At 42.6% G+C, this 22,748-nt stretch overlaps 1 protein-coding gene and 1 non-coding gene across 2 annotated transcripts in view; one reads left to right on the top strand and one right to left on the bottom strand.

Moving 5' to 3' along the window:
• The window catches only part of Magi2 (membrane associated guanylate kinase, WW and PDZ domain containing 2), a 1,438,642-nt gene that overhangs the window by 556,452 nt on the left and 859,442 nt on the right, over nucleotides 1-22,748 (bottom strand).
• LOC116904725 lies at nucleotides 6,811-6,940 on the top strand. Its single transcript, XR_004388417.1, has one exon. It is a non-coding gene; the product is annotated as a small nucleolar RNA SNORA17 (small nucleolar RNA).

Below are 22,748 nucleotides of genomic sequence, written 5' to 3'. Positions count from 1 at the left end.
TTCATTTCACTGAATTGTCATGTACAGGTGTTTTGCCTGTATACAAGGACACATATCGTATACATGCCTGGTGCCGGCACGGTCAGAAGAGGGCTGCAGATGCCCTGGAAATGAAGCTGCCGATCACTGTGAACTATTCTGGAGGTGCTGGGATTCAAGCCTCTGGAAGAGCAGCTGATGGTCTTAAGTGCTGAGCCATCCCTCCGGCCTCTCGCTTTACAATCGATGCAGAACTCAGGATGGAGCTGGTGGGTAGCATGTGTGCCTGGCTCGCATAAAGCTATGAGATCAACTTCAAGAATGGCAATAAATAAATAAATAAATAAATAAATAAATAAATAAATAAATATGCTAGTAGCTAGGACAAACTGAGAGGAACAAAATAACCAATTATTAGATCATAGTCCAAAGCCTAAATTAAATATCCCAATTTAATTTAAGAATGCTCAAATGTACCGTGTAGAATTCTAGCAATTTATGCATATAACTTCCTCAGGGAAGTGAAGCGCCATCCCCACTTCCCTTACATATAGGCTGCACAACCTCGCTTTCTCTGAGGTACTAGGATGAGAAAGGACTAGAGTGGCTGAGAACTCGGGTGACGCTGCAGTGAAGAACCGTGTAATCATCATGCATGACCTCAATGGCTTCAAGTCCTAATAATCTTCATACCTCTGCTCTGACTTAATGAGATTGGAATTGCAGTCTTGCTCCTCGGAACCCATGAGAAACTTCCAAAACAAACCCAGTTAGAGTCACTCTATATGATACCTGAGCATTACTTTTCAAAACTTTCAGTACTAAAACCATAAGTCTGGGAGATCCTGAGTCACAGGTGATTTTTAATTATTTTTGCATACAATATATTTTTATATTTCCCCTTGTTCAAACCCTCCCAGATACTCTCGACCTCAAACTTAATTCTCCCCTTTCCTTTTTCTTTTCCTCATTTTCTGCCTCTCTCCCTCCTTACCTACATCCCCATCTCTTTCAAAATAGCAAAAGTAAAAAAAAAGAAAACAAATAAGATAAAAAATACCGAAACAAAATGAAACAAAAATCACACAAAACAACCACCATAAAACAAATACGGAGTCTGTTTTGTACTGGCGGTCTGTTCCTGAGCACGGGACCTTCCCTCAGAGTGGTTAATATACCTAGTAGCACTGCGCTGGCAGAACCTGACCTATCCTTTCCCAGCAGGCATCAGGTGCAAACAGATCCGTTGGTAAGAGGTGTGATTTTTGTGTCCACCTCTCCTTCTCTGTGCTAACTGAGTCATTTTCTGGTAAATGGCTGAAAACATGAACTAGACAAGGAACCCCGTGCCCTTAGCTGTTATCAATGGATAATGTGCACATTGATGGTGCACATAAACTCACAGATGCTCTCATATAGATAAAATATTTTTAAATAAGGGAATGCTAGCTGGGGGGCAGCATTCATCTCATGCTTCCTCCCCGAGCATGAATCGCTATACAAACTCAATATTCCCCAAGTTAATAGCTTTTTAGTTACCAATAATGAACATTCCTGGAAGAAATCAGATGAACAAGACTATTCAAAAATAGCTTGGAAACAAAATAACCCCAAAGAACAAGGAGAAAACCTGACCAAGGAAGCGAGGAGCTTCAGAATGAACACTGTTAAGACAATGAGGAAAGAAACTGAAGACAACTCAAGGATTAGACATAGATAGTGTTTACGTGTTCCTGGATTGGCAGATGGAGATAATGGAAGACGCGACATTATCAAAAGTAATCAATAAACTGAATGCAATCTCTTCCAAAACCCTAGCATGTACTGTACATGAATCAAACAAATAATCCTAGAATCATGGGGAACCACAAACGTTTCACAGGGGCCAAAGCAATGCAGAGTAAGAAGAAATCTGGGGGAATTATCAGAGTCTCATTTGAAGACATACTAAAGAGACACAGGGACGGGAACAGCCATGTACTTGCACCATATGGACTCCTAGATCAATGATATCCAATGAGATGGATTAGAATAGAACCTAATTAATAGTGCAGTTAAGTCACTCAGCAACAGCCCTCTGGTTTTAAAAAGTTACCAGGATTTTAAAAGATCATTTTCATATGTGCATATAGTGTACTTTGAGCATAATCTCATACCTCAATACACACGTTGAAAAGAGATTTTCTAAAACCTGGTGAATAAAGCATAAAGAAAATCAAGGGAAAGGAGGAGAATGGTGGGGGTGGGGTGAAGCGAAAGGAAGGTTGGAGCTGTGCATATGGTCAGAGATCATGGCGTACCTGAAAAAAAATCATCTTTCGGAAACCCGAATGTATACTATTACTGTGTATGTTAATAGTACATGTATATCATAAATAAAGTAGAAAAGGGCAGTCTGGCAAGTGGTTATGGGAAATATTAAAGATGTGATGCAGGGCACCAGGTGTCAAGCCATGCTACTTCTTGCTACTCTCTGTCCCCGGTGGTCTCTCCACCTCCATGGCTAGCCGCATGGCAGGTTGCTGGCACGCCAGCCCCGTGCAGAGACCGCCTATCACATGGCTCTCTGCTGCAAACCCTGCTCACATCCCCAGTCTCTGCCCCCTGTGGTTATAGTCACAATTCCCAGCAACTGGACAAAATCCAAACTCGAGAAACTTGTAATATATCAATTATATCTATATCCATAAATTCTGTCCCCACAAAATGTCCACACAATGAACTCAGAGCCAATTGATACTGATATAAACTTCCTACCAGGCAAATTGTCCTGTAATAACACATTCCTTATAAGATATTCATAGCTACCTGTGGCTATTTAAAGCCACATGGGTCTGGGTCGTCCTTCTCTGCCTCCATCTTGGTTCTTCTTCTTCCTCCTCTCTCTGCCACCTTTCAAACACTCTGTCCCCACCTTTCTTTTTCACTGCCCAATCACAGGCCTTGTCTTGTCTTGTGCCTACACTCACCTGCATTTAGACATCAATCCACAATAATTCAACACAGTGGAGTATCCTGTGTGATGTTCTAGAACAGAGGAAGGACATTGGGTCCTTGAATCACATATGTATAAGCTAATTACAGCGTATCAACACATGCTCGTTAGTGCTAACACATCGTTCTTAGGATCCTAAGAGGAAGACAGGCCCTAAGTACACATATAGATATAATATTTTGTCAGCTTTTTAATTCTAGATTACATATATATAATATACATATATATACACATATGTATAACACACACACACACACACACACACACACACACACACACACACTACCACAGCAGTAGAATAAAGGCCGTATTTTAAATCTAGGAGGAGGAACTTAAAAACAAACAAAAGAATACACCGTTGTACAATGCATTCTCGTTCTTATTTTGCTGTATACCAATAACCATTTCAAGATTATAGATAAGTTAATTAGGGTTTGGGACGCATAGTGTCTAATGTCCTGGGATACTCACATGTGGGGTTGTTATGACATTCACAATCTGCTACTTTCCTCTGGGAGCTGAAAAGGAGGTATGTGCTTGAATTTGTTATTCTGATATTGCTGTTGGGACTGAGTATGCAAACCTTAAACTTGGCATCTTGGTGTGCTGAGTGTTTCGAATTGGAGGAAGCTATGAGGTCAGAAGCAAAGGCTGTCGCTGCCTCTTCCTGTCTTTGCCTCACTCCTCTCCATGAAAGGCGTCATAGACACCAGAAGCCCCTTCCCTGGAAGGAAGCCATGAGCCATAGGAAGGTGCTCTCATTCACTTCCCACAGAAGGCAGTCAGAATGTTTGCTGGGAATGTTTGCTGCACACAGGGCTCAGGAAGCATCTGAGTGAGCAGCCTTGGTCAGCTCCCTTTAGGTTCTCCCGTTGAAGCACCACCTTGATACCCAGTCATATTTCACCACAACTATTCACTTCTTCAGTTGGACTTGGCTTCATAATAATTACCAGACAAATTCACTTTACATACCATACACGATAGGTCTTCATTTCTGAAGGCGTCCACGCCATGAAAACATCATTAAATAAACTTGCTTCTCTCCTTTTAATCTTTTCTATCTGCGAGGTATCAGTTATAGCTAGAGAAAGTTACTGCTCTCCTACCGTGCACATAACCCTGTATTCCTCACACTGAGGCTCTGAAGTAAGTCATTTCCTGTGACATTTAGATTTAGTATTTAATCCAATAAAAGTAGAGAATAAATGTGCAGGCCACACAGTGACTAGGAATTGTAGACACGGTTTAGGAGACGATTAGCAACTGGCTGATGTGATCAATGAATAAACAATAAAAATGATTGTCAACGTAAGGGGACAAGCAGAGCTCTGCCCTGAATGAAAACCACAGCAACAGGTGAGGGGCCAGGCAGATCTGGCATTGGTAGAGCTCAGCAACAGGATCTGCTTTGGATGAGAAACAGAAACCAGCATAAAACCTGAGAATCTGTGAGGAGAACTGTCGCTCTGTCAATGTTATTTCCTTTAGAATAAAGTGTAACATATTATACTATTTCCCCAGGAGAATTACCTCCAGTTTTTAAGGAAACTAGATTGTATCACAAACTTTTAAACTTGACATCTATATCCTTATTTTAGGGTCCATTAATAAAGTGGTCACAAATTATGCATAAAGGGCCAAAGGAAAAATGCTTTCAACGATATACCCTATAGCGTATGCATCATATTAGCTTTCGTTTCAAGTATTAAAAATCTGGGGGAATAGAAGTGCATTTGTTTGGATGGTTATAGTATATTATTAAAGCTTAGTAGTAGTATACTGTTGTGTTTATGATGAGGATTAAAAGCTCAAAGTCAATAGACATCAAGGAAGAAGATCCTAAGAAGAAAAGACCATAGGAAGGACGAAGGTTTCTGCTTTTGGTGGCATGGTTTGGGTTTCGAGAGTGTGTCATGAAATGAAAATAGTATATATAAAGAGATAAATTATGTATACATTCCATAAAGTAAATGGAGGCACATAGATTCATACTAATATAATGTCTATACTAGTCCTGTGGATGGAAAAATCATGCAGAAAGTGACAAAAGAGAAGAAATGAAAAAGGAGAAACTTTTTTTAAATTCACGTTACATCTGATTGCTGCTTTCCCTTCCAGAATCCCTCTTCCTATATCCCCCTCCACTTCTCTGAGAGGGTGGAATCCCCACTGGGTATCCCCCCAGTCCTCTCACATCAAGTCTCCTCTAGGCTAGGCACATATTCCCCCACTGAGGGCAGACACAGCAGCCCAGTTAGAAGAACATATCCTACACATAGGCAATGGCTTTGGGATGGCCCTAGCTCCAGTTGTTCAGGACCCACATGAGGACCAAGCTGCACATCTGCTACATATGTTCAGGGAGGGCTAGGTGCACCCCACATATGTTCTTTAGTTGGGGGTTCAGTCTCTGAGAGCCCCAAGGGTTAGTTGACTCTGTTGGTCTTCTGTGGAGTTCTATTTCCTTCTGGGCTTTCAATCCCCCCCACCCCAACACACACATACCCTCTGGAACTCTTCCATAAGGTTCTCCAAGCTCTATGCAAGGAGAGACTTTTGTTTGTTTGCCTTTGGAGGCAGGATTTCTCCAAACTTGTTGTGGAACTCATTCTGTGGTTCTGGCTGGCTGCAGATCTAGAGACCTGCCTGCTTTTACCTCCCCAGTACTGGGATGAAGGGCTGTAGCCACCACTATCAGGCTACCGGGCTGAGAAATTTAAACACACACACACACACACACACACACTAATAAAAGATAAATAAAAAGAAAGAGGAAGGTAAGAAGGAGAATGAAATCACCTCCAGACACACATAGTAGGAGAGGGCAAGGGAAAGAAGAAAGGTTGCCTCAGTGGAGTAGAACTGCAAGACCTTCTCACCCTGCTTCCCAGAGCAAGGGCTGTTAGCACCTTTATTCCTCTATTTGAAATGCTAATTAGTTTATTAGCCACTGTTCAGGGCTCTCACTGGAAAGGAGGGCTTTCTCTCCTCTTTGTTCTGGTGAAGTCTGAACAAAGCCAAATATCTTCAGTCTTCCACAGAAACCTTTTCTCCTCCTGGCACATTTCTTCCATGGCTCCCAGAGGCCTCTGCTCACGGTTGTCTCCATTCAGGTCCTGCATCCTTAGCAGGGATCACTAAGCCTTTTGCTTACAGGCAAGGTCTCAGCTCTGTGGCTAAAGGCTTCGTGGAACTTTCCTCAGACCCAGCCATCCTTTGTCCTAGACTAGGAGCTGCACCAAATCTCTAGTACGGATGAGATCTCCAGCTATGTTCCCGGTCTCATGCACACTGACTAATACCACAGTGTCATGCAGTACATATCGAATGCCTGAAGGACTAGTTAGCGACACACAAGAACTCATAGTGTGGGAATCGAGATGTCTCTCTAAAGTAAGAGGAATTGCTGAGCTGAAAACAGTAAAAATGCAGCAGATACAATACAATAACCTTTGACTTCCCTCTATTTGCCTAAAAGGAGGACACAGATTTGCAACTACAAAATGTATCATGCTTTACCTTCTGCCAGGGGATACGAATGTTGACTAAATATTGAACACAAGTGTCTATAGGCCTCTTGATGGTGTCAGGAATCAGCAGTAGGCTTCCTTGATTTGCTTCTGCTACCATTTGTTTCCCTTCCCACAAGTTACTGCCCTTTGAACTCTGCCTTAGTATGTCCCTAAAAGTTATTGTCCTTTGTTGAAGATACCGTATAACTGGGCTTCAAAGCCACCTCTTGTAGAATTGCCCGCAGACTAGATATCTCCTGTAACCAACAAAAATCTTGATCTGCTTTAGCAGATGAGTCTTGAAGCATTTTATGAGTCCTCTCTTCCTTTAGAGGGGTTACAGGTAGCCGTTGTGTCACACAAACTTCAGTAAGTGGCAGAGAGGACAGAGGCTACGTCTATGCTCAGTGTTCTAACTTGTGAACATCTGAGTGATTAGTAGTCAAAAGATCCTGGAAAAAAAAGAAAAGAAAAAAGAAAAACAAGCCTGAGATGACCACCAGTTGGTAATATGCGGCCCAGACAGAGTGTGAGCCAATAGAAAGTAAAAACAAACAAACAAACACTGAAAGTATCCTCTGTCAAAATAGGTGATTTAGAATAGAAAGACTACAGAGAGTTTCTTACGAATCAGTTTCTACAAGCCTCTGACTAGGGAAAAGAATCAACCACATTATTCTATATTGTTTTGAAATTATTTTGAGTTAAAATCATGGACACGTTCAGCCTGACCCATCCACACCTACTGAGTAGACAGACATCTATTTTCGATACCATTTCTGACCAATGGGAACACACGCGAGAATGACAGTTTACTCCGAATGCCTTAAGATTTCTAATTAGTAGATAAGTAGCCTAGTTGTCAGCTTCAGTATTTCCATTATATCGATGGGTAAATGGGAATACAAAATTTTGCTGCAACCTTACAATAAAACCCTCAAAAGAATACCATACAGAGATAGTAGTGGCATTACTAAGTAGCGTTGTGAGGTCTAGGCAAGCGTTTACTTGGAGACTGTGGACACAACAGTGGACCAGTGTGGGGAGAATGAGGAAATGCTACAGCTCTTCCATAAAAAACTGCGCCCCCCCACACACACACACACACACACACACACACACAGAGAGAGAGAGAGAGAGAGAGAGAGAGAGAGAGAGAGAGAGAGAGAGAGAGAGTCACTAGTACCATTGCTTATTCTCTCATGCTTTCTAGTTATACAATGGCAAATCTGGTCCAGGCACAAGAGCTTGACACAACACAATAGTGTGGGCACATCATCAGCTCTTCAGAAGGAAGATCATTTCCAGGCCGCTTTCTCAAGAATAAAGTCTAAAGTCACACACTGGTTAACCAAAATTGTGGGGATAACGGGTTTTCTCAATATTTACGTAGTTTGGTATTTAGGTGAAGAGAAGTGTCTCTTCTTGAGACCGAAACTGCTGACTTCGACAGGAGCCCTCTATAGAAAAAGTAGATTAAGAGAACAAATGCTTCTCCTAGAGCTCACCACTGCTAACTGGTATCATTTGCCACTGGTGCTGTGATCTTTCTGTGCTTTCTCAGGGATCTTATAGTAAAGATGTAGTTGTATCCTTAGTCCTCCTAGTCAATATAATTTTAAAATATTATCCTATATGCTAATCATGTAAATGTATATTTAGGCGGCATAAGAGCCTCCACGTGGAAATGAGACCAAGCAACCAAAGACACTGACAGGGCAGTTGTGCATAGGTGTGATCGGATGCAGGGGCATGATGTAATTGTGAGACGGATACTTCTAAAGTCTGTCTGCTTACACTCTGTATCCCTGTGTCTTCCAAGATAAGGACACGCCGATCATCTGGGTTCCTGACAGCACCTCTCATGTGGGGGCCTTTGAACTATTTCAGGGGAAAGTCAGAAAATCCTTTCTAGGTTTTATGACTTCTTGCTTTAGGGGAGAAAGGGCAGAGGGGAATTCATCAGTTTCCCATTCATGCTCGTGCTGTTTTCTCAAATGCCAAGTGGTTGTAGTGTTTAGGAGTGTGTTCTGAACCTTATCATGTGAAAAATGAGTGCTTCCCTATCAGACGAGCAAAAGACACCATTAAAAAATGTAGCAAGTAAGGAAAAGCCCACGACAACCTTCAGCCATAGGGTATGCAGTGCTTCAAGGAGCCATCAGATAGGAATGCCACAAAAAGATCTGTGGCTCATAAATATTACCCTTCTCCACACTGAAAGAAGCTTATTAATGTGGGCTCTATAAAATGGCTGTGCGGTATAAATGAAGGGGACTGTATTACCCAGGATATAGAAGAAAATAAAAAATTACATTTGGGGAAATGCAATGTAGATAGGAGTGGTTGGGCCAGTGACAATGTCATAAGCAATCCTGTTCTAGCTCCTTGACACTGGAAGCCCCTTGCTGACAATGATAGAATGGCCTAAGGAAGGAGTCTGGAACCCAGTAAGCTCTTTCAAGACAGAGACTGAGCCAGGAGTATACACGTTCGATTGTTGCTTCTGCAAGAATTGGATGGCTATTGGGCGAGCGTTTACTTAGCATCGATTTTCAGGATATGTTCGTCAAAGTGACTAGCATTATGTGAACAACAATAATAAGGATTGTTGGTAGGAAAAATGGAGTTGGAAGCAGAGCTAGATGTTAGAAGATAAATGGGACTGGTGAACAGCTTATAAGCACATCAGAAAGACTGGTGTTTCTGAATATGGCCCTGCCATGAGCTGCCTGGGTCTTCAATGTGCTTCAGTGTGATGGCTAATCCTTATTTTCAACCTGATTGGATTGAGAAGGATATAGGGCATTGTTAAGGCACAACTCTGGGTATCTTGAGGTTTTCCAGAGAAGGTTACCAGTACAGGCACAGTCCATGCATGCATGCATGCGTCCATCCATCCATCCATCCATCCATCCATCCATCCACCCATCCATCCATCTACCCATCCATCCATCCATTCATTCATCCATCCATCCACCCATCCACTCATCCACCCATCCATCCACCCACCCATCCATCCATCCATCCATCCATCCATCCATCCATCCATCCATCCACCCATCCATCCATCCATTCACCCATCCACTCATCCATCCATCCATCCATCCATCCATCCACCATCCATCCATCCACATCCATCCATCCATCCATCCATCTACCCATTCATCCATCCATCCATCCATCCATCCATCCATCCATCCATCCATCCATCCATCCATCCATCCATCCATCCCTGTACTCATTCTTACTCCTTCATAGAACATAAGTCTATTTCACTTAGTTTCCAAGCTGTGGTTGTTTATTTGTTTTCCTTTTTGAGACAGGGTCTTACGTCACTAGGCTGAGGCTGAGGCTGAGCCTGTCCTTTAACTAATGCTCCTCCTGCCTCAGCCCTCCGGTTGCTGGAATTACTGACACGTGCCCCCAGACTCAGCTCCTTGCTTGTCAGTGTTGACATGCAGCTGCCCCTAATTAGTTGCTCTTTGTACTTCCTAGATTTAAGTTTTCAAGGTCCTCTTATCATCCGTAGAAACTCAAAGGAGATGTCAGTTGCCCCTCTGGTCACTAATTAAGAAGGATGAACGCGGAGGTGAATAGGGATTGTTTATTAATAGCTCACTTTGAAATGACTTGCTATAATAATTTATAACAAAAATATATCTAAAACTAAAACTCAGCCTCTTGGGGTAAAAACACGCCTTTCTTCATCACTCTTTAAAAATCAAAAAGCTTCCCCAAATGAGCTTAAGACAAATCTCTGTAAACAGAGAGAGGAAGGCAAGGCGAGATCCATTCTGGGTGCTGAGAGCAACAACCCCGAAGTCTACAAGTCCCAACTGAACTCCCCCGGGGGAAACTGCTAATGAAGGTTTGCCTCTGATATGTGTATAATTAGGATCACTGATGTGCTGGCCGGGATTGAGGAGAACAATCATATGCTGGCGGGAAAGAATAGGAGGATAACCTACAGGTGAGTTTCCATTCTCTTGTCTATGCTAATTGAGTCATGCTGGAGAATTCAGTGGGAGCCAAATGGAGACAATTTGGCTTTCTGCACTGAGCTCCAGTGACCTGACAGGATAAATCACATCAGTCCTTGCAAGTAGCAGAGGTTGCCAAGCACAGCTTACATAATCCAGGTGTGATCGGAAAACAGCTAACCAAAACATATAACAAACAGTGCTTCCACATCATTGGCCCAGATCAGTGGAGTGGCTTGAGCCAGCTCGGCTCCTGAGAGCATCTGACTTCCTTGAAAAGACATTTTTAATTAGAGCAGGGGCCAGTCCTAAGGAATGGATATTAGAACAGTTGGACTTAGGGAGGACTCTTCTGGGAAGGGAACGATGCTACCTTCCCACATAACAACATTTTGAGGTCCCCAAGGTTCTCTGGGTGGCATAATCACAGAGCTCATGGGCAAAGAGGGCAATGAGGAAGGAATAGTATTTAGGTTCACCAGGAGCAGTAGCCTAGATGTTCCACTGCTGTGCTGGGTGACTGAGGCAGGTGGCTGGGATTAGGCAAGGCTCTGAGCTAGGAGGTGAGGTAGTGTGGTTACAGAGCTTACGTTAGCTCAAATATTGATGTGCCACTAACTAGATGTTTTAGCGTTTAACGTTAACAGAGTGGCTGTTTAACAGCAGGTTATGTAGCCACTCAGTTTCCATATCTTTAAGCTGTGCAAGATGCTGTGTGTATCCATGGGTTCTGTGAGATTTACATGCTACAACAGATTTAGAGTGGGGCACGCGGGTAGAGCCTGAGCTCAGCCTGCTGCTGGAGGTTTGGTATGTTAGGAAGAGCCATATGAATCAGGAAACAGGCCAGTCTGGAGGCCATGTGCATGGAAGGAAAAGGAGCTTCCAGAAAAAATAACACCCGAGGGAAGATTTACTTTGAGCTTGCATTAATTTCAAAAGTGGTACAGAGGAATGGCATGGTCTATGGGTTGGTGACTTCCACTCAATTGACTGGATGTCATCATAATGTGAGGATAATTTATGAAGACAGAGGAATCAGTGTATATTGTTATAGTTTGCCACAGAGTTTGATGTGCTCCCGAAACAGAGTTATTCAAACAGGAGAGAGGGTTTTTCTACTTCCAACAAACGTTGTACTTTGGAATGGAAGGTTTCAAGCCAATGGAGAGTATACGTGTGGCAGTGCTGGTGAACTAAGGGAACTCTACCTCAGAAGGCAGGTAGATAAGGAAGTGGCACCAACATATATGCCCAGGGGACTGTGGTGCCTAAGAAGAGAAATAGAGATGTCAAATGACAGTGTATAGAAGGTCACACAATTCCTGGGGAGGGTGGCAAGTGGCTGATGGCGCCACAGCAACCAGTAGACAAACAGCGATGGCACTGGGCATGTCGACAAGAGGCACTCTGGGAAGGACAGCAGCGACACCTACCTCATTCACTGGTCTGAGAACATGGCTGCCCCGTGACTCTCAGATAGCCTGAAATACCTTAGGAGAGGAAAGCAGGTAGAGCTGGGAGAGAGCTGATAGGCTGATGTTATCCCTGGTCTTACGTGATGGGATGTGAGCAGGCTCTAACTTCATGGAGCGTAAACAGGAACATTGCCTATCCTGTAGACTATCATCTTCGGCGCCATTCGGATGTGGGGATCTGGAGATTCAGAGCATACGTATGCACACGCACATCCTTTATTATGAGATCATGACTGAGTGCAAAAAAGTCTGCAGCTGCGGACAAATTCCTTACTTGTTCTTCAGCTTATTACCCAATTAGAAAATGGGGGGGTAAGGTGACGTATTTTAGCTCTAGGAGACTGCATATGTAGAAAGGCAATAAAACATTTGTACTGGATAAGAGTACAGCTCCAGAAATGTTAGTGTCCTCCATCTCAGGGCAGTTGGAGAATTGTTCAGTTAGCATCTCAGAACCAGCGTGGTTGCTGAACTCAGCCCTGATAAAAGTAGGAAGTAGGAAAGACTGAAGTCCTATCAGAAGTTGAGCTCAGATTCCCATCCCCACATGACACACAGTGCTCTGGTCTTCACAAACAACTGTGGATGTAACATTGCGGCTGACAATGAGTAGAGTAAGTTCTAGCTTCTATGTGGCCGACTGAACTAAGGCAGGGGCTTCATTCCTCCTGTTGAGCTTCCATTTTTATTCGTTGGTACAAAACACACATGATATGGAGTTTAGCATTTTAATCATTTGAAAGCATACAGTTCAGGGGCATGAATGCTCTCTCGCTGTGCAAATGCCGCTACCATCGTCAGAAGCATTTTTTTATTCCTTCAAACCCAAACTCTAGTCTCCTCAAACCAGAACCTCCTAAACTATCATTGCTATGAGTACCACTTTGTTTTCTGTGCTCGTGAGTTTGAGTGCTCTAGGCATGTGATTCGTGTGCTGAAGGGGCTTATTTCGGTTAGGATAACAGCTTCTAGGGTGAGGCCTGTAATTCATCCCCACACTGCCTCCAGGGGGCTTGGATCTGACCAGAGGAGTGAGGTTATGAGGAAATGAGAGATGCAAAGAGAAAAGCAGGGATCAGGTGGTATGGGCACTTGGCCGGGGAAGCCATATCACCCTGGAAGCTCGGCATGCTTTACTTTAGAGAGTTGAACAGAGAGCTGGGATTACTGCATATAGCTGAAAAGGGAGGCAGGGTTATTACTTACAGATAAACAAGAAGGCAATGTTATGCAGATGGAGCAAGGAAATTGGTTTAGATAATCTAGGAAGCAGTCTGTACAGATGCAGACTTCAGGAGTGAGGGGAGCTTTGGTGGACATTTCCTGCATACGCTGCCAATGCTTGCACTCAGTACCCCAAGAAAGGTTTTGACATTGATCTGAGCCTGAGGGTATGGGATCCTAGATGTGGTACTGTCTATGTCAAAAACACACAATCAGTCATGTTGTTCTGCTCCCTACAGCCATGCTGTACCACAGGTTGGAATTCCATCCTCGTTTGAGGACAGTGTTATCCGTTAACGGATAGATCATATTTTACTTACCCATATATCCACCATGGTCATTTACTTTGCTTCCAACCTTTCGGCTATTGTGACGAACACTGCAGTACCATCACTTTTCAAATACCCACTTGGGGCAGCCACTCTCAATATTTGATTTACATATCAAGAAGCAGAGTTGCTAGCATGTATGGAAACTACCATGTAGGAATGCTATCATATTATTTTCCAAGAGAGATATGCACAGTTTTTCTTTCCAACTCACGTGCATCGAAGATCCACTTTCTCAACATCCTCACCAACCTTTGCTGCTGCCTGATTTTATTTGCGCTTGCATCATAGCTCTCTTAAGGCCTGCTCTATTTTAGGACATTTAGCAGCCCCTTATGGCATGGTAGGAAGCTGAAATAGGCGTCACTGAGCTCTTGTAGCTGATTGTTCTTTGCTGACTGCTACTTACATTTGCTAATTCAGTCATCAAAGTGCTGTTCACTGAAAAGTGTGACTTATTTCTTCCCATCTTTAGGTAAGCTTTAATTACCTGTAGAGTCTCGATTAATAGTATCTATTTCAGTTACTGTTTTTTTTTTAAATCATCTGAAGTAGATGTAATTTATGGATTGTATTTATAAACAAAAATTAGCAAGTTTATGAAAATCCAACTGAGTTTCCAGGAGGCTGGACTCAACCAGCTGATTAACTCCAGCAGTTTGATTATACTTTATATAGTGGTGTGAAATGCCATCTTCTACATTCTACCTGGATCCCAGCTGTAAGTGGAAACATCTGTCTCTAGTATCAAAGAGGCTTCTCCAAACTTCATATAAATATAATCGGAATCTGTTATATTTAAAGTAGTGGTCCCAGTAGATGGCTCTTGAGATGGAAACTGGTGACAATTACAAAACCATGGAAGTGTTTTCATGCCACAGGGCTGTATACCTAAAAGTAGCTAAACTGTTATAATACAGATACTCACACACATATTCAAGCATACATACTCACACACATCACACTCACGTTCACACTCAAGCACACACAAATACACTCACACATTCACATGGACACTCAAACACGTACTCACACACACACTCATACACACATATAAACACACAGAGAAAGACTCAAACATACTCTCACACACTCACATGCACACTTACACACATATACTTTCATATTCATACACACATACTCACATACACAAACACTCAAACATACAGACATATATTCATATGTTCATATGTACACTCAAATGTATTCTTACACATATATACACATACTCACACATACAAATACTGAAACACACACATATACTCACACACTCAAATACACAATCACAGACAGTCAGTAACATTCACTCACACACTTTCACTCACATACACTCACACACACTTACATATGCATACACTCATACATACTCACACACACTCAAAATTACCCTTATTCATACATCCTTATGAACACACACTCACAAATACACACACTCACACACTTGTACACAGTGAGAAGAATGTGATGTATTGTCTGCCCCATGGCAGCTCCTATAAAGCACTGGGATTTATGATATTATTAATCTATAAGAGCATAAATCTTTATGAAATGGCTCCATATTGTATCAGTTAGAGATCAATGAAACAGAACTAGAGAAAACGTAAGCTGTGTTATCTTGAAGCCCTCTGGAAAGTACAATGAAGCCTTCTCTGACAGTACCAGAGTTTTCTGTTTCAGTATGAAACTGTATGAGACTCTACTGAGGAAACTTTAAAAAACGTATTTTCTACAAAAAGTAAGGAATATAATGATTCCCCATCTACTAATGAAGTAAAACCCCTGAGCAACATCCAGGATTCTGGGCCCACAAAAACAGATGCTTCAATGTTAGTCCTTTTTACCTCCCCAGCCTAACTATCATCTGCTATGTTACAATGGTCCAGGAATATTGCATCTCAATTATCATATTTTCTCCCTTTTGGTTTGCTTTGCCATAGACAAAGTGAATGCCCACTTTAGAATCCTGAGATATGCATATGTATGGGCTTTTCCCTCTGGAATTTAATTTAATTAATAACTTCAAAATCCCTTGAGTGGAAAGTACATATTTATTGGGAGCCAACGCATGTGTCCTGGAGGAGGTTTCTCAGTGGGCGGTACAGGGGGTGAATTAATGTAAAACGGAAGTCATAGTCTGTGAGGCTACAGGGAGCGGAACTGAGAGCTTTGCACTTCCTGCTTTATGCACTGCTAAGGCGGAGGGACAGGTGTGCTGGCTGCGAACAGTGGGAACTTGGAAATACTAGGGCTTTGCACATGCTTAGCAAGCTAGCTATCACAAAAGTGTACCTCGAGCTAAAGCTGACTCTGGATGGCCTCACTTGCCTTTCACAGTGGACACGGTGTGCTTGTTATGATTATGCATTTTCTAGTGATCATACCTCTCTTGGTGGCAAGCTTTCCGTGGCACACTTAAATTGAGAATTGACTTAGAAAGAACTAGTTAAGATGGAAGACTTCCTTAAAAGGACTTTGGATGTTTGTTTTCAATACACGTTAGTACATACATAATTCTTCTATTACTTTAAATACAGGTCTTCAATATGGAAAGAGCAATGCCACCTAAGTAAAACTGAGCAGTTATTTCTCATCCCAGGTAAAACAAAGGACTCTTAGTTTACAAATATAGAGAGTGAGGCATGGAGAGGGGTATGGTCTGAGCCTCATCGGGATGACTAACTCAAAGGAGTTCTTGACTCTCCTTGGTAGTTGGACAGGTCTTGTTCCCATAGGCTGCACCTACGCTTTCTTAATGCAGAATCCTCCTGTGTTTTTATCTCAAAAGGAATTGCTATCGTTTCCCCTAAACTCCTACACTCGTTCCTTGGTAACTTTCAATCTTCCTCGAAGTGTTCTGAAGAAGACCCTTAAGAACACACTACATACATTTTACTGGCCTGATGTTTGTCAGTCACACAGTAGTTATTATCTAAATAGTTGGTGTAAGTTAATTCCCAAAAGTCACTGGTGGGGTAACTGCTCCTATTCACACCTTCCATAGGATGGAGTGAGGCCGGAGGAGCAGAACTACCTGCTCAGAATGCTCCCAGTTGACAACTGGTTGACCTATGACCTGGACATGGTTCTCTGGTCTGACTACTTAACCATAACATGGTATATGTTCATCCCCAAAGGAAATCCAAAACTAAAACAACGGCAAAGAACTTACTCATTACAACTGAAGTGAGGTTTTTTTTCCCCAATGTTCACATTAAAATGCTTTATTGAATCTAATTTCAGATTCTACTTCCTAAGGTGGGAAGTGTACTGGGGGGAAGGAGGAGCCAAAAGTCACCAGGAGTGATCTACACTGCACTGCCAGTGAGTGTTCCACACTGGAAGCCATGTTGCCAGGAGTGGATGTTTGTTTTCAATACACGTTAGTACATACATAATTCTTCTATTACTGTAAATACAGGTCTTCAATATGGAAAGAGCAATGCCACCTAAGTAAAACTGAGCAGTTATTTCTCGTCCCAGGTAAAACAAACAGGCTATTATTTCATAAATGACATTTTAATTACCAACAGGAGGCCATTAAAAATGCATTCTGGCAGTTTGCTTGGTTCCTCTTGGAAAGATAATATTGACAAACTGCTCTGGAATTGCAGTTCTGGAAACGGCATAAATTGAGATCAGTAATAAAACACATTCACTTGTGTACCCTAAAGCAATGATAAACAATTTGAAGAGGGAAGACAAAGTTGAAATTATATTTCTCTTTCTTAGGGAGAGACAGAAGAGAGGGGAGCTTTGCAGGAAGAACGTTGTGCCTGTAAATTTATCACTTATGCGAATTACTTTATGTGCTTGGCATAGCAATTTGAAGATTCAGCCATGCAGGGAGTCACAGAGGAAGGGAAGGCTCTGGAACTCCAATTCCATTTTCTCTACCTGTGGAGAGGACTTTCACAGGAGCCCCTGGCCTGGAGGATTTCGGGAGAGCAGCTGGATTCTGGAGCTCAGCTCGAATGTCTCATCAGGGGCATCTGGCATAATCCCAGCCACTGGGATGATTACAAATCCACAACTTCTCGCAACGTGTACACGGCTTTCAAAAGGTAAAGTCCTTCATGCTTACAGTGTTTGAGTTCTCCTGGTAATTCTGATCAGGGAGAATACTTTCAACTGAGGGTATCACCACTCCAGGAACCATGGAAACAGCATCAAGTCATTTACCTCTCCCCTGATTCCCCTAGGAAATATATTTGTATTGATCTCCTTAGTATTAACCCAAAGGAGATATGCCCTGGTGACGGATTCCACTGTTGGTTAACCACAGTAAATAAAGGAAATTCTTCTTGTGTCCTTTAGGGGCAATGCAATTTACTTTGCTTTCCCTAGAGTAGCTGCAAAGGTAAGGAATATTGGAGGGATCTTGGGATCGCTTGTGTCTCTGGGGAAAGGTGGGGATGACAAGTAAGTACTCAGCATGCAAAAGACTGGCTAAATAGCACATCCTGTCATTTCTTAAGGAGTGTTCTCCTTCCTCAATCCCCTTTTATTCATTTATTTTTTTCAACAAATAGTTTAGAGACCATTTCCTGTGACTAATCTCCAAATAGATGAGAGCTTTGAGAAGAACTAAAATCTAAAATATATATTAAATAGAAAAGTATTTAAAAGATGGAAGCACCTTGTAATAATTCATAGAAAGTGTGTGTGTGTGTGTGTGTGTGTGTGTGTGTGTGTGTGTGTGTGCGTGCACGTGGGGCTGTTAACTAGCTATGGAAAGAGAATCTCCATTACATAAAGGAATATTGCGTTCGGTGATTTATGTCTTTGTTTCTTCCAGTGGCTGGCCCTCTCACTCCAATCCTAGCAGAGACTGACCTTGAACGTCTGATCATCCTGCCTGACCTTTTTAGTCCTGCGATTATAGGAATGAATAGTACTAAGCAATGAATTTGGAGCTTTATGAATGCAGGGTGAACCCTTTGTAAGTTTTATCCGTCATCCACAGTGAGAGAAGAATGTGATGCCCAAGGAGCTGATTGGGTCAGAGTGCTTGGGCTCATTCCAGGTCTCAGGCACCCACAGAGGCACATCTCTCACCCAGACTCTGGAGTGGCAGGAGACAGGCGCCTTCTAGGAGCCTGAAGACTAGCCAATCGAGTCAAGGTTTTAGGTTCAATGTTCAGCGAAAGACCCTGTGTGAGACTTAGGAGGAAAACAGAGGAACACACACAGTGTTGACGTGTAACCTATGGATTGTGTGGCACATGAACACACGCATGCATATACACACGGTAAGAGGTCAGATGCATACCTTCAGAAGGGATAGTATTCAAGTTCTGTCCTATACCCCACAGAACTCTAGAGACACTTAAGACTCAGATGAAACTGAGTAAAGAGGCAGGGAGGTCCATGAAAAGAACATCAGAGCGCTAACATCCAAGCAGCCTCTAGCCAAACACACATACAAGCTGACCTCCCTGGGGAGAATTAGGACAGAAACAGGATATGGATCGTGGGTTAGCTCTTACTAACGGAAGCAGTCGGGGCTTAAAAAATTAAAATTAAGGTTAGGATCTCTGTCCATTTCCCACTAAACTGAGGACCTGGTATATATTTAGAGGTCACAGTTGGTTCCCTTGGTGCCTCATTCCTGAATGTTAACAAGCTGCATAGATTTAACAACAACAACAACAACAACAAAAAGGCCAGCCAGGAGGATGTCACCAGAGCAAGGCATCACAAACACTAAAGCCAAGCAAACAAACCAGAAAGCATCCAGAGAGATGCCTCATGGGGCAAAAGGTGTGATATGCAAAGTTTAAAGACATTTTATTGAGTGTGGTAAGAGGAGTAAGAAATTCTCTTGTTTCTGGGGGGTGGAGAGCAAAAGGAAGAGCGAAGAAGTGGGAAGACAGACCAGCAAGAGGGCCTTTAAACAAGGCCATGTGGAGCAGACATCTGCAAAGAAACATTTAATCAGAACTTTCAGCTGAAAATTCCCAGTGCAGAGAAGGGGAAGAAAAAAAAAAAACCAGAATAGCCAATGACCTACTCAACAGACTCAACAGGAGAGCGTGAGAATTTGCAAACATTTGCAAGGTTTATATCTAAGAAGGAATTGGTATCCAGAATGCGTGGGGACTCAGTAGAAAATAATATTGAGGATGATAACCTGTTTATAAGGAGACAGAGAGTTGCTAACAGATATGTGAAAAGTGGTCAACACCACACATTATGAGAGAAGTGTGTATCAGGACTACAGAGACGCCCTACTAGGAACAGCTGTTACTTAACTGCCAGCCAATGACAAGAGCTCACGAAGAAGTGGAGAAAATAGAGCCTGAAGTCTGCTGGTGGGATGCATGTTAGGACAGACACTGTGGCAAATGAACATACAGAAATTTCTCAAATCTTTACACTGATCCAGCCATTTGACTACGGGTACAAATTCAAAGGAAGTGAAAGTAGTATGGTGACGAGACATTGAAATACCCAGGTCATTGAAGGAGGACTCACGACCCTCAAGAAATGCAAGCAACCTAAATGTCCATCCGCTAGCAAGAACATAAAGAAAATGCCTTAGGTTTCCCCTGCCCCCAACAATATTCTTTGGCCAAAAAGGATGGACTCTTGCTACTTGTAATAACACGAATGGGACTGGAGAGCATTAGAATACTTGAACAAGTCAGACACCACAAGAGAAGGCCTGTGGAATCTAACTTCTATGTGGATTCTGAAATAAAGAAGTCTCATAGGAGTTAAAACTGAAATGATCTTCACCAGAAGGTGGGAGAAAGTAGAGGGGGAGGGGAGGACTGGGATGAGGACTGGCAGAGGGCTATTAGTTACAGTCAGAGGGAAGACGTTCTGGGCTGCTACTGTGTATTAGGTGCACCTAAAAATGAAGTACTGCTCATTTCAGCAAAGCTAGAAAACAGCATTTTCATGTTTATAGCATGCATAAATGATAAATATTTGAGAAGACAAATACATTGGGCTCGATTATACAAATAAATACATTTCAAAATTCACATGGTAGCCCGCAAATATATAGAGTTTTCACGTGTTTGTCTGCTGTTTACGGTAGGTTTGACTTTAAACAAATGAGGGGAAAAAAGGTTCTTTTTCCAGACCTTAAAGTATGCCTTCAAATTGAAGAAAGTCTGTTGTAGACCTGGAATGAAGCCGGCGTTTAACGTGGTGTAAGCAGACCTAAATTTCAGACATCTAGGACCAAGGGTCAGAAAAATTTTGTATTGTTTTGCTTTGGTTGTTGACATGGGACCTCACTATGTAGCTCTGGCTGTTCTGGAAGTCACTCTGTAGACCACACTACAAACACAAGGTCTCCCTCTTTCTGCCTTGCAGATGCTAGGCTAAAGGTATGCACCACTATGCCTAGTCAAGCGCCAGCACATTTTGAGCAAAGGAGTAGAGAGAAACAATTCAATCGTGTCTGTCACACTTACCGCATCTTCCCATTGTAATACAATAGCAGCAGGGATGATGGGTAAAAGAATGGGTGTGGCTGCTCCCCCATGGAACTGTATACAAGACCCAAGTTGGATGTAGGGAACTGTCACCCTGACTAGAAGAGAAGTCAGAAGGTCCCACCCAGAAAGGCAGTATTTGGAAAAATGAGGAGCTTTCCTAATAGAAGATGTGCTAATAGCATTTTGAGAAAAATCATACAACAGAGGTGAATAGTGACAGCGGAAAGCAGCAATTAAATAGAATAAAAAAAAAAGCACTTAGCGACTAGACAGGGCAGAAATTGTAATCATGGTGCTTTGCGTATCTAAGTAGTGGGCAGACTAATATTTGCACAGACCGTCAGAAAATGTAATCAGGTCCATGACTTGGAGACACAAGAGATCAGGCACAATGTGGGAAGTGGGACTGTTGAGGGATGGCCAGAATACAGGCTACACACACTGTGAGATGCTGAATCAGGGATCCTTGTATGCCTTGTTAACCATTTTCACATTTTTTTTCCTTCAGCAATTAGGAGTCCCAGACAGTCTAAACACAGAAGTAAGGATACCAGGACTTCATTTCTGATATACCAGTATTGTTTTGGCAGGAGGGGACCAAGCATAGATGAGACTGAGGGCAAGAGGAAGTGACACAGGATGCAGGTGACGGGCAGACGGATGCTGTTGAGGCTCCTGTTGCTAAAACCTGGCTTCCACCAGGGATCAGGCAATATGATTTGATCATGAGGGCTCTGACCTAGTCAATGGGTTGACTCATGCCTGGACTCATAACTGGATGCCATTGCTGGGAGGTGATCGAAACACTGGAGGACACGGGACAATGGGGACACATCTTTGGTGGATGCTATCTTGTCTGGGTTGTCTCTGGATTTCTCTGTTTCCATGTGGTCAGTGGATCCTTGCTTCAGTATCATGATGTTCTGCTTCACCACAAACCAAAAGCAATGGAGCAAACTGTTGATTTTAAAACAAAATTCCAAACGTTCAAGTTTATGGATTGAAAACTCAGGAGCCAGACACCGTGGTGAAAGCTTGCTATCGCAGAGGCAGGGAAAGCACCCCGCTGACCTTCCTACTCCACTTCCTTTTCTTTCTCCACGTTGTCTTAAATAACCTTCAACTCAAAGACCCTCCATTGTACTTCCTTTTTTTTCCTTTTTTTTTCCTCGTTTCTTTTTTTTTTTCTGGAGCTGGGGACCGAACCCAGGGCCTTGCGCTTGCTAGGCAAGCGCTCTACCACTGAGCTAAATCCCCAACCCCTCCATTGTACTTCCTTATGTTCACTCCGTCAACTGGTTGCTTCCTCCATCTCTTGGTTACAGAAAACAAGGTTTTTTCCAGCTCACACTCTTGGGGTTCACAAAGTGATCAAACAACCTACAACACCAAACCTCTGAAACTGTTAGACAAATGACCCCTCCTCCATAAGTCATTTCTTTCAGGTATTTTTGTCATAGTCCAGCACTGGAGGCATCGATACTGTACACGTCACAGCACTTTAATGCTTTATCTTTTCCTTAAGATGACTTTCATGTAAGAGAGAATCCAGAAGGTGGCACTTGGGTGTGGTGTCTCTGAGCACAAAATGGAAGCAAATGGTACTTATTTGGAGTAGGCAAAAGACGAATTATTGCATAATGGCCTTTGAAAACTTTAAGTTCTTAGCTAGCTCTCCAACTTCTCCACCATGAATTGACTAGTTGGAAAGACTTAGTTTTATGTCAGCCACTACAGCCTTAATAACTGGGCTAACCCATTATTTGGAAGCATTAGTTCAGGACAGCCACTCCT

The sequence above is a fragment of the Rattus rattus genome, chromosome 6 (assembly GCF_011064425.1).
Source record: "Rattus rattus isolate New Zealand chromosome 6, Rrattus_CSIRO_v1, whole genome shotgun sequence".
Classification (NCBI taxonomy): Eukaryota; Metazoa; Chordata; class Mammalia; order Rodentia; family Muridae; genus Rattus; species Rattus rattus.
This window is presented reverse-complemented; position numbering and strand designations above follow the sequence as displayed.